General features: G+C 42.4%; 1 protein-coding gene across 6 annotated transcripts in view; it reads left to right on the top strand.

The window, feature by feature from the left end:
• The window catches only part of LOC132889259 (KH domain-containing RNA-binding protein QKI), a 214,809-nt gene that overhangs the window by 661 nt on the left and 197,422 nt on the right, over positions 1-16,726 (top strand). The gene's annotated exons all lie outside the window — the stretch shown is intronic.

Here is a 16,726-nt window from a genome sequence, read left to right as displayed (position 1 = left end):
GCGTGTGAGAGAGAGAGAGTGTGTGTGTGTGTGTGAGAGAGTGTGTGTGTGCGAGTGTGAGAGAGTGTGTGTGTGTGTGAGTGTGTGTGTGAGAGAGAGTGTGTGTGCGTGTGAGAGAGTGTGTGTGCGAGTGTGTGAGAGTGTGTGCGTGTGAGAGAGAGAGTGTGTGTGTGTGTGTGTGTGTGGAGAGTGTGTGTGTGTGTGTGAGAGAGAGTATGAGTGTGTGTGTGTGAGAGAGAGAGAGAGAGAGTGTGTGTGTGAGAGAGAGAGTGTGTGTGTGTGAGAGAGTGTGTGTGTGTGTGTGTGTGAGAGAGAGAGAGTGTGTGTGTGTGTGTGCGTGCACGTGCATGCGTTGCACCAACTGCTGGTGTCTCCAGCCACCTGTCATCTGTAGCTGTTTAGTGCCATCCACTGTCTCCACTGTTTCTTTCTTTCCCTCCTTCCCTTCCTGCTCATCTTGCTATTTTACTCCAGCACAGGAGGACCTGGTGTTTATGGTTAAATACCCCCCCCAACCCCTAAAACCCTTTCTCGAGTTTATGATCCATTATCTGCACTCAAATTGGCATTAAAGTCAAGCAGAACCTGTCGAATCCACATGCAGAACAAAACTGTGTTTGAAATAAAATCATTTCAAAACATACACGTAGTTTAGACAAGTCCGTGCACTTATATGGCCTGTAGAAATGCAGGACATTTACTCGATTCCAAAACAAATCACAAAATTCACAAAACCCTGTACGAATTTAATTACACCTCCTGAAGCACTCCTCCTTCATTAAGTAGGCATTGTATCTAAATCTGATCTATTTCCAGTTCCCTAAGAGTTAATTAAACAGCGCAGATGTTGATTTCGTCCTGTAAAAGTTAATACAGTGCTGAGACGGGAAATGAACTGTCCCGAAGGCAGATAAACTCTTCGATGCGGCTCTGTCCGTTCGGCTACATCAGGATTATATTGGCACTGTGATTCCACTCCTTTGGGAGAACTTGCTCAAATAATTAACATCACTAATGCATTTTCTGTTTCAGTGGCACAGGGCATTAAACATGTCTAATCAAAGTGGACGTGTATTTATATAACCGGCGGCCTATCGTATCCAAAGGTAGATTTAAACTCCAGTAATGTACTACACATAATAAAGGCGAATTAAAGAGAAATATTTTAACAATGCAGTCAGAAAAGACTCCACTTTGTACGCTGTCCGTGTAATACATTTGAGTGCTTTTCATGTTGGACTGAAAACAACAACAACAACAACAACGTACTTTTGACTTCTTGTGACAGTTGGCAAAGTCCCAGTTTGGTCTATCGTGAATTTGACTGTTTTAAAATCCCGAATCTGTTGAAATCTGTCATGGGAATTGCTGGGAAACTGACGTGGCTTAACTGCTGGTAATTTGGAGTAGCAATGACCAAAGGGCTCCTTTCCATTTCTTTATTGCAGCCTTTCATCCTTTTCTCCGCTGTCGACTTTATGCAGTAGTTAATGGGCTTTATATATCACTTGTCCAAGCACAGACTTTTCTTCTTGCAGACTGACTGTAAATGTTTTATGGAGCATCAGCCCACATGTCTTTATGGGAAATAAAATCGGAGAGAAAAAAAAAATGACATGCAAGAGAACAATTGCTAAAGCTCCAGGATGCTGAGATGAGTTCAATAGTACCATCGGTAGCACCCTGTAAATCAAAATAATCCACCGGACTTAACCGAGTGTCCTGTTGAATAATAGGCTATGAAATAAATTTTGTGCTACTCCTAGACTCCTGCTGAGGCTGCTGTTTTTCCGTGTCAGTTGCAAAGTTATGAAAGCTCACAATTGACAGCGCCTCTCCCAAAACCGTGTGGACATAAGCTACCCTTATATGATGTTTAACTGAATTGGCAAAAAGTGCTGCATTTTTATTTTTATTTTTTTGCTCGTCCATCTGCCGGAGCGCAAACCGTGTTCTTCCGAGTTTCTTTTTGCTTTTTTAATCGTTTTCGTCCTGTGGTATGTCTATGCAATTAAATGTTCCATAAAGCTGGAATGTCTCTAAGCCTATAGTTCACGAGTGGCCCCTTTACCTTTCTCAATTAAGCCGTAATCCACTCGTGTCCTTTAAAGTACAAAACAAGCATGAGGAGTATCTCATTGTCCTCTTTTCTTAGGCACGTTATTGCTCTATTGCATTATTCTTATTGGCTATTGTGAGAAAAATGTAAAATTAGCACATTTCCACACATTCGCATCTAAACAGAAAAAGGTTTAAGAATATGTTTTTGTTTGTTTTTCAAGATTTGATGATGAGGTCAATCATCATTCAACAGCCCAACAGAAGGAACTTGGTGGTTCTCAGATTTGAAATGTCAGCCTTGTGTAACTTCTGAGCTAACACTGGCCACAGTTTTTAGTTCGGTGTGTGTGTGTGTGTGTGTGTGTGTGTGTGTGTGTGTGTGTGAGAGGCCCAGATTGCGAAGCTGACAGCGAGTGTGTGAGTGGTGTGTTCATATGAGGAGACCGAGACATCCTGGATATCTCGGCACCCTGAGCACCGAACATGAACACACACGCAACATAACACATACAGGGCTGCAGGATAATGATTAGAATTATAGCCACCGTTATCCTGCTCCATATTGAAATAAAAATTAAGTGTATATTAATCTAACATTTATAATATAGAGCATTTTATACAGTACCAGTCAAAAGGACACTAATTCGAATTCAATGACTTTTCTTGATTTTTATTAATTAAAAGACACTTCATTCATGTCTTAAAGTAATGCTGGATGTCGTTTCTCTTGACGTAATATGAATTACTACAGTTCTTGAACAGGGCTGTTGACTGTATTTTTATTACTATTTATTACTTCCTGTTTGGGCGGCACGGTGGTGTAGTGGTTAGCGCTGTCGCCTCACAGCAAGAAGGTCCGGGTTCGAGCCCCGTGGCCGACGAGGGCCTTTCTGTGCGGAGTTTGCATGTTCTCCCCGTGTCCGTGTGGGTTTCCTCCGGGTGCTCCGGTTTCCCCCACAGTCCAAAGACATGCAGGTTAGGTTAACTGGTGACTCTAAATTGAGCGTAGGTGTGAATGTGAGTGTGAATGGTTGTCTGTGTCTATGTGTCAGCCCTGTGATGACCTGGCGACTTGTCCAGGGTGTACCCCGCCTTTCGCCCGTAGTCAGCTGGGATAGGCTCCAGCTTGCCTGGGACCCTGTAGAAGGATAAAGCGGCTAGAGATAATGAGATGAGATGAAGGATTTGATCAGTTCAGGAAACCAAATAGTTTTGTTGCATTTAATAATTTTAGAATTTAACTTCAAAATGCACCTAAATGCGATGTAAAAAAAAATCAGATGGTCTTTAGTTACATTAAAAGGATTACTTAAATGCTAAAAAAACAAAAACAAACCAACCTTAAATAAGTAAGTAATAGGGCTGTAACAATATGCGTATCGAAATCGAAATCGCGATACGCAGAGCCACGATCCGTGTCGCGATACAAGAAGGCAGAATCGCGGTACACCCTTTCAAACTTCTCCTCAGCCCAAAAACAGAGGCGCTTCCAAACTTCAATTTATGAATACTTTACTTTTTATTTAAATTACATTTTAAACTTACTTAAATTACTTTTATTTTTTATATCTATTAGTAAGGCGTTTTTTCGCCGACCTGCGACAATCTTCTGCGAGTCACGCAACATCCACACTCGCCACTGGCAGAGCATTCATTTCTTTTAAGCGGTCGCCATTCTGTTTGCGACGCGGGGAGCGAATCTGTAAACAAGCAGCTCATTGGCTGGCTAGGTGTGCCACAAGCCAATCACAATCACTTGACCGGAAAGGCATGCAGTGTTGCCAGATTGGGCGGGTTTAGGTGCTTTTTGGCTGGTTTTGAACATATTTTGGGGTGGAAAACGTTAGCAATATCTGGCAACACTGAAGGCATGTCTGCTTGGGCGGAAGCCTTCTGCGGCAGTTACATTTTGACACGCGAGCAATGTTTCACTATAAAAATTCCGTAATTTCCATCTGTTTTCCGCGATCACAGAAAATCATTGGCCCTATGAGAGAGAGACAGTGAGAGAGCCACCCCTATACCCCCCCCCCCCCCCCCCAAAAAAAAAATCTTAACGGATTTACACGATTTGGAAAAATGACTTTTTCAGAACCGAAAAAACCAGAGCTTCCGGCTCAACAGTATTATTTTGAGAAATAAAACAATCTTTGGAGATACATTTGTTCATTTTTGCATACATATTACTCATTCTCTGCAGTGGTCTGAATTATCTGTTATTAAATAGTTAATGTAAGTAAGTAAATGTTAATAAGTCAAATTTACTACTTTAAAAATACATTTAAAAAAAATCGTGGGTGTATCGAATCGTGGGTCAAAAATCGCGATACGAATCAAATCGTGAGTTGGGTGTATCGTTACAGCCCTAGTAAGTAACTAGAAAAGCACTCAGAGAGCGCAGACCTCCGCCAAGAATCCTTTAAAAACATCCGGGATCCAGAAGGTGATCCGGATCACTGCCAAAATTTAATGGAGTGTTACTTGTGCCCAGTCACACCTCTGGAAAAAATTTCAGAGCAATCCGTTCATAACTTTTTCCGTAATGTTGCTAACAGACCAACCAACCAACCAACAAACAAACAAACAAACAAACCAACGCTACCGAAAACATAACCTCCTTGGCGGAGGTAATTATGCCAGATGTGTATACAACCAAACAGAGAAAGTACCATTTATTCTTTAAATGGTACTGTTGCTCGCTGGTTTTTGTGTGTTGAACACGATGGCGAACAGGTTGAGACCGTCCTGTAAATCATCTTGCACATATGATGTACTGTACGTTTTGTGAATAAATCGTTTCTACCATTTAAGTGTTAACATAATTTTGACTAACCCTGTATATAGAGGATATTACACAGTGGTGCGAAGAGATGAAGTTTATCTTCGAGTGGTGAACATATTTTCAACACAAGAAGATAAACTTCATATCTTCACGTCACCATGTAATGTTCTTTATATTATATGGACACATCCACAAAGACAAATACGCAAGTTCATTAAAAGAATTTTAATTTTGAACCGGTTCACCATTTTGACAACATGGCAGGCAGCAGGCAGCAGGAAAACACTGGGAGTGACGTCATCGGAGTGAAATATCGGGAATTATTATACGTACAGGACACTTTTCGATGGAATAAAAACACGTGTTCTACAGTGGTGCTTGAAAGTTTGTGAACCCTTTAGAATTTTCTATATTTCAGCATAAATATGACCTAAAACATCGTCAGATTTTCACACAAGTCCTAAAAGTAGATGAAGAGAACCCAGTTAAACAAATGAGACAAAAATATTATACTTGGTCATTTATTTATTGAGGAAAATGATCCAATATTACATATCTGTGAGGGGCAAAAGTATGTGAACCTTTGCTTTCAGTATCTGGTGTGACCCCCTTGTGCAGCAATAACTGCAACTAAACGTTTGCGGTAACTGTTGATCAGTCCTGCACACCGGCTTGGAGGAATTTTAGCCCATTCCTCTGTACAGAACAGCTTCAACTCTGGGATGTTGGTGGGTTTCCTCACATGAACTGCTCGCTTCAGATCCTTCCACATTTCCATTGGATTAAGGTCAGGACTTTGACTTGCCTTGGCCATTCCAAAACATGAACTTTATTCTTCTTTAACCATTCTTTGGTAGAACGACTTGTGTGCTTAGGGTCGTTGTCTTGCTGCATGACCCACCTTCTCTTGTTCATGGATAGATGTCCTGACATTTTCCTTTAGAATTCGCTGGTATAATTCAGAATTCATTGTTCCATCAATGATGGCAAGCCGTCCTGGCCCAGATGCAGCAAAACAGGCCCAAACCATGATACTACCACCACCATGTTTCACAGATGGGATAAGGGTCTTATGCTGGAATGCAGTGTTTTCCTTTCTCCAAACATAACGCTTCTCATTTAAACCAAAAAGTTCTATTTTGGTCTCATCCGTCCACAAAACATTTTTCCAATAGCCTTCTGGCTTGTCCACGTGATGTTTAGCAAACTGCAGACGAGCAGCAATGTTCTTTTTGGAGAGCAGTGGCTTTCTCCTTGCAACCCTGCCATGCACACCATTGTTGTTCAGCGTTCTCCTGATGGTGGACTCATGAACATTGGCTAATGTGAGAGAGGCCTTCAGTTGATTAGAAGTTACCCTGGGGTCCTTTGCGACCTCGCCGACTATTACACACCTTGCTCTTGGAGTGATCTTTGTTGGTCGACCACTCCTGGGGAGGGTAACAATGGTCTTGAATTTCCTCCATTTGTACACAATCTGTCTGACTGTGGATTGGTGGAGTCCAAACTCTTTAGAGATGGTTTTGTAACCTTTTCCAGCCTGATGAGCATCAACAACGCTTTTTCTGAGGTCCTCAGAAATCTCCTTTGTTCGTGCCATGATACACTTCCACAAACGTGTTGTGAAGATCAGACTTTGATAGATCCCTGTTCTTTAAATAAAACAGGGTGCCCACTCACACCTGATTGTCATCCCATTGATTGAAAACACCTGACTCTAATTTCACCTTCAAATTAACTGCTAATCCTAGAGGTTCACATACTTTTGCCACTCACAGATATGTAATATTGGCTCATTTTCCTCAATAAATAAAGGACCAAGTATAATATTTTTGTCTCATTTGTTTAACTGGGTTCTCTTTATCTACTTTTAGGACTTGTGTGAAAATCTGATGATGTTTTAGGTCATTTTTATGCAGAAATATAGAAAATTCTAAAGGGTTCACAAACTTTCAGGCACCACTATATTCCCTTCTAGCAGGTTTCATTCATTTGGTTTGATAGCATGCAATATTGTTAGCATATCCGGCGTTTTTCACTCAGGGTACACATTTGGAGAAATAAGATGTTATGCAGGTGTATTTAAATAAATGTGTCAAGTTTCTTGTATTAAACTTATATGTTTACGTTAGTGTCATCGGATCACCACGGAGAACACTTTTAAAATTTTGTTTCCATGTTGATTCTTTCATTTTTTTAATGCCTTTTTGGTCCATTTTAGGGCTGTTTTGGCATGTTCCACTGTACATTGAACGATATAAAGCCTCAGTCACAACCGGACGTACGTGCTCCTACGGCCAGTCTACGTGCAAAAAACGCAAGAAACGCACGGAGGGCGCGCGTGAAACGCACCGAGGGCGCGCATGTGATGTGCTGATTTTCGAGCCGTAGACTGGCCGCAGAGGTTCTTTGTCATGTCAAACAAACTCTACGGGCGCTTACGTTTTTTTTTCAGGTTGCAAGACAAACTTACGGCCAACATGCGTCTTTCTCCACGAACAAAAAAAAACGCAGCGATTTGGGAAACGCCAAAAATCACACGGCCAAAAATTCGTATGTCCGGTTGTGACCTAGGCTTAACATCATACAGAATCCCACATTTCTAGTGCATTTTGTGTTATAAGATTGATATGAAATGATAATGTAGTATCTCTGCTTAATTTAATATATGCATATAAAGGAGTCATTTATCACCTGGCAAAAATTTGCAGTTCTTTAATAACGTGTCCGTCGTCATGCCAAATGACGTTTTTGGTCAGTGTTCTCAGAAAGGAACCGAAAAATTCAATCACTGATTCTTTTAATGGTATCCATTTGGTAGTTTCGATCTCTATATATGTAGGAATAATGCACAGAAAAAATGTGTTGACTGTAAGGCCTTGACACCTTTCAGCATTCATTGAAAATGTTCACTGCGATAATGGAAAAAGCAATGTAGTCTCTGTAGCCCTCTCTAAACTCGGGGTTTAATCAGGGTTAAAGAATTTCCCATAATGTTTTTATAATTACCATGAGAAGTAAAGGTATATTACAGACTTGAAGTAATTGCACTGAGTAGTGGTTTAATTGAGAAATGTAGTCTCCGTAGCCCCCAATTCTTCGTTAGGCGTTTCTTCGTCAGAAAAGATATTTGATTCTGTGCTCATTGCCATAAAAATTGCATTTCATAATCTCATCTCATTATCTGTAGCCGCTTTATCCTGTTCTACAGGGTCGCAGGCAAGCTGGAGCCTATCCCAGCTGACTACGGGCGAGAGGCGGTCCTACGGTCAATTTAGAGTCACCAGTTAACCTAACCTGCATGTCTTTGGACTGTAGGGGAAACCGGAGCACCCGGAGGAAACCCACGCGGACACGGGGAGAACATGCAAACTCCACACAGAAAGGCCCTCGCCAGCCACGGGGCTCGAACCCGGACCTTCTTGCTGTGAGGCGACAGCGCTAACCACTACACCACCGTGCCGCCCGCATTTCCCATAAAATATATTTAGTTATACCTTTAAACCTTTCTTTTTTTATTCTGTGGAAAAAAATATACACTGGTGTTGTCTCCGTAGCCCCCACCAACTCACCGAAACGGTGGTCTTGATCAACAGGCCATATCTTCTGAATCAGATGAGGATACCTCATGAAATTTTCACACTGTAATATTCAGATATGTGGAAACAAAATGCGCTGACTAAAAATCTGAAAACTAAACTTTCAAAAAATGACCATTTTGGAACAGAAATGTAGCCTAGTAAACTAGACCCACCCGCCTAGCGGCCAAAAATATTTTTTGCCTAGCAAATGGGTCTAGCCTCGCACCATATCAACAAAACACCCCGGGCATCAAATCGTGCCCGCCAATCACAACGCAAGGTTTTTGTTTGGATTCTTTGGACGGGCTTTTGCAGGAGTGATGACAAGGCTGCGCGACGCTGGAGAAAGCGCAACAGGAAAGATGGCTACAGCTAGTGAACAGCGCGCGTTTGACTCCGCTTTGGAATCAGTTTTAGAAGAATTAGACTTGGAGTTTTCGTTGAAACATGAGCAGGAAGAGGCTCTCCGCTCATTCCTTTCCAAGAAGGACGTTTTCGCTGTTTTGCCGACCGGCTATGGCAAAAGTCTGATCTACCAGCTGGCTCCGCTCGTAGCCAAAAGGATGGGGCTAGTTTGTGCAGTACGAAGAATTAATAAACAGCTTTGAAACATTACTTTTTGATTTTTTCTTATTTTCCCGTTATTTTAAATTTAAGGGAAATTATTTCACCAAACACCACTAATAAAAACCAGGGCTTTGAACCGGTTCAAGGAACGAAAACAAAAACCGGGAACTTTTTCTATTTCACATGGAACAGAAACGAAACCAGAAACTTTATTATTTTTTATGTTCCGGAACAGAAACGCTTATTAAAAATAATGGTAACCGGTTAATACCGGTTTTTATTTCGTTCCTCAAAGTTTCTGTAGCCTACAAATAAAAGTCATTCTTCTCCTGCACAAGTTTCTATTCCCGCTGGAGTTCACTTCCTGTGTGACGTTCGCTGATTGAATGGAGAGAGCGGGAAGGTGGACTACTAGTGAGTAATTGCATTACTGAGTGTCTGAGCAAAGAAGAGCCTGAACGTTGCAACCTCCCTATTGGCTGTTTGTAAAAATGTATCAGTTGTTGCCCTTCCCACGGGAATCATCGCGGGCTCGAGAGACGAGACCTGACGAGTTAGTTCGTTGGTAGCAGAACAAAATGTCTGGACACAAATCGGGTTTTCAGAAAAGGAAAGAAAATAAACGGAGGGTCGAAAATACAAAAAAGGAGGCAGAAAATGCAAAACGAGTTTTAAGGTAGGACAAATGGTTACTTTTTAAGGCAGCCCGCCGTGGCTGCAGGCTTTCAGTTGTCATTGAATGGTTACTTTTCTGAGGCAGCCCGCCGTGGCTGCCTGCAGGCTTATTTATTATAGCCCATTTAGTTAAAATAGTTGATATAAAATATTTATAGTTATAGTTATGTGATGGTTGTCCTGATTTAGACTGGTGTTTTTTTTGGGGGGGGGTGCGCGCGCGATGTTGCACCCGGGTCCAGATTAGGGCAGAACCGGCCCTGGCTACATTTCAGGTGTAGTTTGTTGTATGTATGTATGTACTTGCATAGATGTGTACTTGGTCTTCCAATATGGCGCCTAACAAAATCTCACGGCGCGGTGACGTCATGCGGTAGCCCTCTATAGGGCCTGACTAGCCTTTGGTAACACACTAAACGAATTATCTTTCATTTTTGGCACCTTTTCTGTTTGTGTAGATGGGAAGACATACTGAGAATCCAAATCGCCAACATTTGAAATAATAATTGTTTTGAATTATTTCTTGTCTTATTTAATGAAGGTTGTAATAGAATTAGCCTACATTTGGCTTAAGCTGGATGAGACAGAGACATAATTTTATAGCCATTTGTTAAACAGCTGACAGGGAATGTAATTAACCGTTCCGGGAACGAAATTTTTTTGTTCTAACCGGTTCGGGAACGTCTATTTAATGGTGGAACCCAAAACCGGAAACGTTAAAATTCCGTTTCTGTTCGGAACGAACCGATAGGAAAAAAATTCTGGTTCAAAGCCCTGATAAAAACTCTCAAAAACAGTTTAAGCAAACTCTTGAAAAACACTTGAAAAAAAAGAGTGTATGTTAAGTATGTGGTACAGACTCCAAACTTGTGGTCATTATCTCCAAACTTCTTAATATCTAGAACCTGTTTATTAATTAATACGCATTTTGAAAAATTATTTATTTCAAGGTCTCCCCCACTGCTTTCTGTCGCTCTGACTACGTCACAGTCACTGTTGCGCTGATTGGTCAGAGCGTTGGCCTATACGCACAGAGACAGTTTGAAAGACAGCGGGTTGTTCCTCCCCCACCCTTCGGAAATGTCTACGACCGAGACCAGACTAAATATTCACATTTAGTCTGGCTTGCCAGGCTAACAGAAATGTGTACCCTGAGTGAAAAAATGCCGATCACTTATCCTACGTGTATCACGTCACTCTACCCAATGGAGAACGAGTGTTGAATATGGTTTATGATATTGCATGGCTGTCAAGACAACATGACGTCACACATCGGTGCTGATGCGAATATTCAATGAGAAAGTTTTCTGCTGCACACGCGCAGAAGCATTTCTTTGTTCGGCGGCGGCACCGACAGTAAACTGTCGCAGTGAAGTGAAAATGTCATGAGATACGAATTACACGTAAAACTTCCATGCTAGCGAGCGACTGTGACAATTTGTAAACAAACATGGTCGCCAGGTTTGCTTCGTTAAATATGGAAGATTTAAATACGGAAGATTTCGTGTATGTATAATAATAATCTCATCTCACCTCATTATCTCTAGCCGCTTTATCCTGTTCTACAGGGTCACAGGCAAGCTGGAGCCTATCCCAGCTGACTACAGGTGAAAGGCGGGGTACACCCTGGACAAGTCGCCAGGTCATCACAGGGCTGACACATAGACACAGACAACCATTCACACTCACATTCACACCTACGCTCAATTAATGCTGTGTTCACACTTATACCGGTACGATAGTGGTATAACTGTATCGATACAAAGTATACCGGTACAGTTTAGTGCATCTGTCCACACTAGCGAGAAATGTTTGCGGTTTTCTTTCACGGTAGTTGAAATGCGCGTGCGCGAAATGTTTCCGTGGTTACCGAGTAACTTCCTTCCGAGAATATATGGCATCCGTTATTTCGAGATCTCGAGAAAACAAAACAATTATTCCATGATCTCAGCTGGATCACTGTATCTCCGTTGGTAGAGACGAAGCCGGGCCAGTCTCCTGCGGAGGTGCCGCGGACTAATTTTGAAATTATCCCTTATTAAAAGACTTAATGCAATCTCTCCCTGTGTCAACCCCTGATCAAAATATTGCCTTATTAGGTGATCGATTATTCCAGACATTCTAATGACCAAAGTTGCGTCTATACAGAATGAGAAACAGCCCCAAAGTCGCATATCACAAGTCTCTTGGCGCACCTGAATGAACCATTTCTCAGCTGTTTACTCGAGATCATGAAATAATTGTTTTGTTTTCTCGAGATCTCGAATTAATTGTGTTGTTTTCTCGAGATCCTGAATTAATTATGTCGTTATCTCGGGATAACAAGGTGAATAAAAAAAAAAGGATTATATGAAGGGCCTCTCTCGGCTTCCGAACGGATGAAACAACGTGTGTGTGCTTTTTGTTGTCAGTGTACAGTCTGTATTTCTGGTGGTCATTTATTCAGTCGAATCGTATAAAACGCGCGAGGCAGTTGAGAAAGAAACAAACGAATCTCCGTTCTTCACTATTTTATTCAGTGAACACATCGATTGAGGTGTGTGACTTTGCGCATGCGCATTATATTTGTATCGATACAGAACCGCTTCATCTGTCCACACTACAGCGAAGCGCTACAGTACCGATACTGTACCGGTACGAAACCCATACATTTGTGGGTTTCGTACCGATACAGTTATACCGCTACAGTACCGGTATAGTTGCTAGTGTGGACAGTAGGGCTGTAACAATATGCGTATCGAAATCGAAATCGCGATACGCAGAGCCACGATCCGTGTCGCGATACAAGAAGGCAGAATCGCGGTACACCCTTTCAAACTTCTCCTCAGCCCAAAAACAGAGGCGCTTCCAAACTTCAATTTATGAATACTTTACTTTTTATTTAAATTACATTTTAAACTTACTTAAATTACTTTTATTTTTTATATCTATTAGTAAGTCGTTTTTTCGCCGACCTGCGACAATCTTCTGCGAGTCACGCAACGTCCACACTCGCCACTGGCAGAGCGTTCATTTCTTTTAAGCGGTCGCCATTCTGGTTGCGACGCGGGGAGCGAATCTGTAAACAAGCAGCTCACTGGCTGGCTAGGTGTGCCACAAGCCAATCACAATCACTTGACCGGAAAGGCATGCAGTGTTGCCAGATTGGGCAGGTTTAGGTGCTTTTTGGCTGGTTTTGAACATATTTTGGGGTGGAAAACGTTAGCAATATCTGGCAACACTGAAGGCATGTCTGCTTGGGCGGAAGCCTTCTGCGGCAGTTACATTTTGACACGCGAGCAATGTTTCACCATAAAAATTCCGTAATTTCCATCTGTTTTCCGCGATCACAGAAAATCATTGGCCCTATGAGGGTGAGAGTGAGAGAGCCCCCCCCCCCCCCCCCCCCCCCCCCAAAAAAAAATCTTAACGGATTTACACGATTTGGAAAAATGACTTTTTCAGAACCAAAAAAAACAGAGCTTCCGGCTCAACAGTATTATTTTGAGAAATAAAACAATCTTTGGATATACATTTGTTCATTTTTGCATACATATTACTCATTCTCTGCAGTGGTCTGAATTATCTGTTATTAAATAGTTAATGTAAGTAAGTAAATGTTAATAAGTCAAATTTACTACTTAAAAAAAACATTTTAAAAAAATCGTGGGTGTATCGAATCGTGGGTCAAAAATCGCGATACGAATCGAATCGTGAGTTGGGTGTATCGTTACAGCCCTAGTGGACAGGTGTTGCGGTACAAAGGTAGTTTTGTATCGGTACAAAATCCCTAGTGTGGACAGCGTATTAGAGTCACCAGTTAACCTAACCTGCATGTCTTTGGACTGTGGGGGAAACCGGAGCACCCGGAGGAAACCCACGCGGACACGGGGAGAACATGCAAACTCCGCACAGAAAGGCCCTCGCCGGCCACGGGGCTCGAACCCGGACCTTCTTGCTGTGAGGCGACAGCGCTAACCACTACACCACCGTGCCGCCTATAATAATAATAATAATAATGGCTTTTTTTGTTGTATATCAGATTTATTCCATTAAGCTAGCGTGATATTGAACAAGTCAAAGAAGAGCAGGATATCACCCCTATTAATGTGTGTGCGAATTTGAGGACGAGACAGATAAACAGAATGAAAACATTTGTACATGAAATGAATGGGATGTTCAACACCTCCATGGTTCGAAAACGCTGAGCAAATGAAAAGTATTTTACACTGGCCTAATTCTGAACTCAAAGAGTCCAAGTCCTGGCACATCACCGACTGCAGCACTCGCTGTTCTCTTTTGGAAAGTGCAGGTGAAAAAGAGCCATCACTCTTCCACAAATATTACAGAAGGTGTGAACAGCTCTAATGGGCAGGGTATTTCCACATATATACCCACCATCTATCTCTGTAGTGGTGCTTCTGTTGCAGGGCTATCACTAACACGCGGCTAAATCACCACTTTCTGCCCAGCTCAGCATTATTCCACACGTTTGTAGGAGAGCGCGCGTGTCAATTATCATCCACAGCTTGGGCCTGCTCGCTACATTGATCAGACATAAGATTCTGAGTTTGAGGTTTTCTGCTGGAGTCGGTTATTATATATCTGTGAGAAATGCAGGATGAATACAGAAAACCGAGCGTCATAGAAAAATCGCTGGCGTCGATGGGACAGCGAGAGCAGTTTACAAACAGTGCGCGACCTGTTTATGTGATATCCCCCGCGGTGTGTTCAGAATTGTAATGTTCTGCGCGTGTGAATGAGCGAGTTTTGTGTGCATGTGTTATGTTTTTCACTCTAGTCCCATTGGTAATATCAGACAACAAGATAGAAGCTGTAGCTCGGTCGCATCATGTTTACCGATCCTGCTAAGTTTTCCAGGCCGATCCGAGCGCTGCGGCTGGCCCTGCCATGTTAACTGTGAGCTGCGCAGTCATGTGGAGCAGACTTGATGTGTGTATGCCAATACACAGTCCAAGCGTAAACCCCTGGTCCCCCGTTAGTGCAGATGAATGCCCTCAATGAGCAACAGGAGCAATCAGGCATGCCAAGCTCTGCGTTTTGCAGCATAATAAAGTTGACGAATCTAATCAAGAGAGCATCCGCTACCCCGAGTGCAGCACCCAGAATGAAGACGAGGAGTGAGCAGAGGTGCTGCTACAGTCGAAAGACTTATAATAGGAAGTGTATTTGTGGCTCCGAGCCAGTGTAAGCCTCAATAGCTCGGTGTGGCTTGTATCATAGATCTTTGGACTGATTACTCTTGAAAGTATTTCTACTTAACTAACCTTTAAAATACCAGAAATATCAGTTCATAACGGGAGGCACGGTGGTGTAGTGGTTAGCGCTGTCGCCTCACAGCAAGAAGGTCCGGGTTCGAGCCCCGTAGCCGGCGAGGGCCTTTCTGTGCGGAGTTTGCATGTTCTCCCCGTGTCCGCGTGGGTTTCCTCCGGGTGCTCCGGTTTCCCCCACAGTCCAAAGACATGCAGGTTAGGTTAACTGGTGACTCTAAATTGACCGTAGGTGTGAATGTGAGTGTGAATGGTTGTCTGTGTCTATGTGTCGGCCCTGTGATGACCTGGCGACTTGTCCAGGGTGTACCCCGCCTTTCGCCCGTAGTCAGCTGGGATAGGCTCCAGCTTGCCTGCGACTCTGTAGGACAGGATAAAAGCGGCTAGAGATAATGAGATGAGATGAGATGAGAAGATCGGAAGAACCCAGAGGAAACGCACACAAGCAGGATTTTGAGAACATGGGGAGAACGTGCAAAACTCCCCGTAGACAGTAACCCAAGTTCAGGATCAAACGCAAAGAGGATGAATAAAATGAAAAGAAAAAAAAGGTCAGCGAAAGTCTGCAAAAACTCATCCTCTTCTAACTGATCTAATGCTTTTCACCCTGTAGCAGATCTCTGGTCCAATGAGCTGCCTTCAGCCAAATCGTAAACTAAAACAAAAGCTTTGCTTGTTCATATTCAGAAAATTGGCACCACTAAACTACAGCCATTGTTTCTCTTCCATTTATTGGCTCATGGTTCGAGCCACTGATATGCTTTGCCGAGTCTGCCTCTGTACCGTGGTCCACCAGTCGACGATACCTGATCTGGAGTTTAACCCAAATCAAATGCTTCACCAAGAAAGCATGCGCTTAATCACTGCTCTAAGTCTGTCACTGCTATCACGAACAGTCCGCAGTGTTCTCTGCTGTTGCTTACAAGAAGAGCATGTTCAAGTCCAGGGTTGCAGCTGACACTTATTTTGATAATCGTTTAATCTGTTGATTTTTAATTCATTGATTACTTGAATTGTCTTAGAAACATAGTAAATGCCAAAAATATTCGTTTAATCCACTAACACTATTACAGAAACTAGGCTTAATTAAATAGCAGGTCACTAACTGCAGTACCTGTTAATAGAGTAGTCATTTATCAGTTATTGACCTATTACTGCACACTAGGGCTGCGTACCTAAACACAAGGGCGTAACCATGGTATAAATATTGGGGGGGGGGTCCAAATTTGAGCCCTTCCCAAAATATTTTTAAGTGCATTTTGCGCAATTTTCATATGGGCCTATTGATAAAGATGTGCTTATCTAGAACATTGTTTTGATGAATACAATTACCAATGAACATGTTAAAGGAACAGTCCACCGTACTTCCATAATGAAATATGTTCTTCTCTGAATTGAGACGAGCTGATCCGTACCTCTCCGAGCTTTGCGCGACCTCCCAGTCAGTCAGACGCGTTGTCACTGAGCAATTCCAGCGTTATGGACGTGACGCTTGAACTCAAAATGGCAACAAATGACCCAGTGCATGTTTTATTGTCTCCCAGTATTTAAACAAGTGTTGCATATTTTAAGGCTGTACCATACTGGAGAAGTGATAGAACAAGAACAATTCCCATAGTACATCTAGGGCATGCCAGAAAACGCCAATAAAAGATGCGTTATGGATGTGACAGAAAAAGTATCACTTTTCTTGGGTGACTGTACATTTTTATCAAACTCTGTGAAATTGTAAACCTAATGTCGAAATGGAGATATCCATTTGATAGAGGGGTCCAAGGTGAATATTAAAA

Source organism: Neoarius graeffei, chromosome 7 (genome assembly GCF_027579695.1).
Source record: "Neoarius graeffei isolate fNeoGra1 chromosome 7, fNeoGra1.pri, whole genome shotgun sequence".
Lineage (NCBI taxonomy): Eukaryota > Metazoa > Chordata > Actinopteri > Siluriformes > Ariidae > Neoarius > Neoarius graeffei.
Note: the sequence above shows the minus strand (reverse complement) of the source record. Positions and strands in the feature narration are given on the sequence as shown.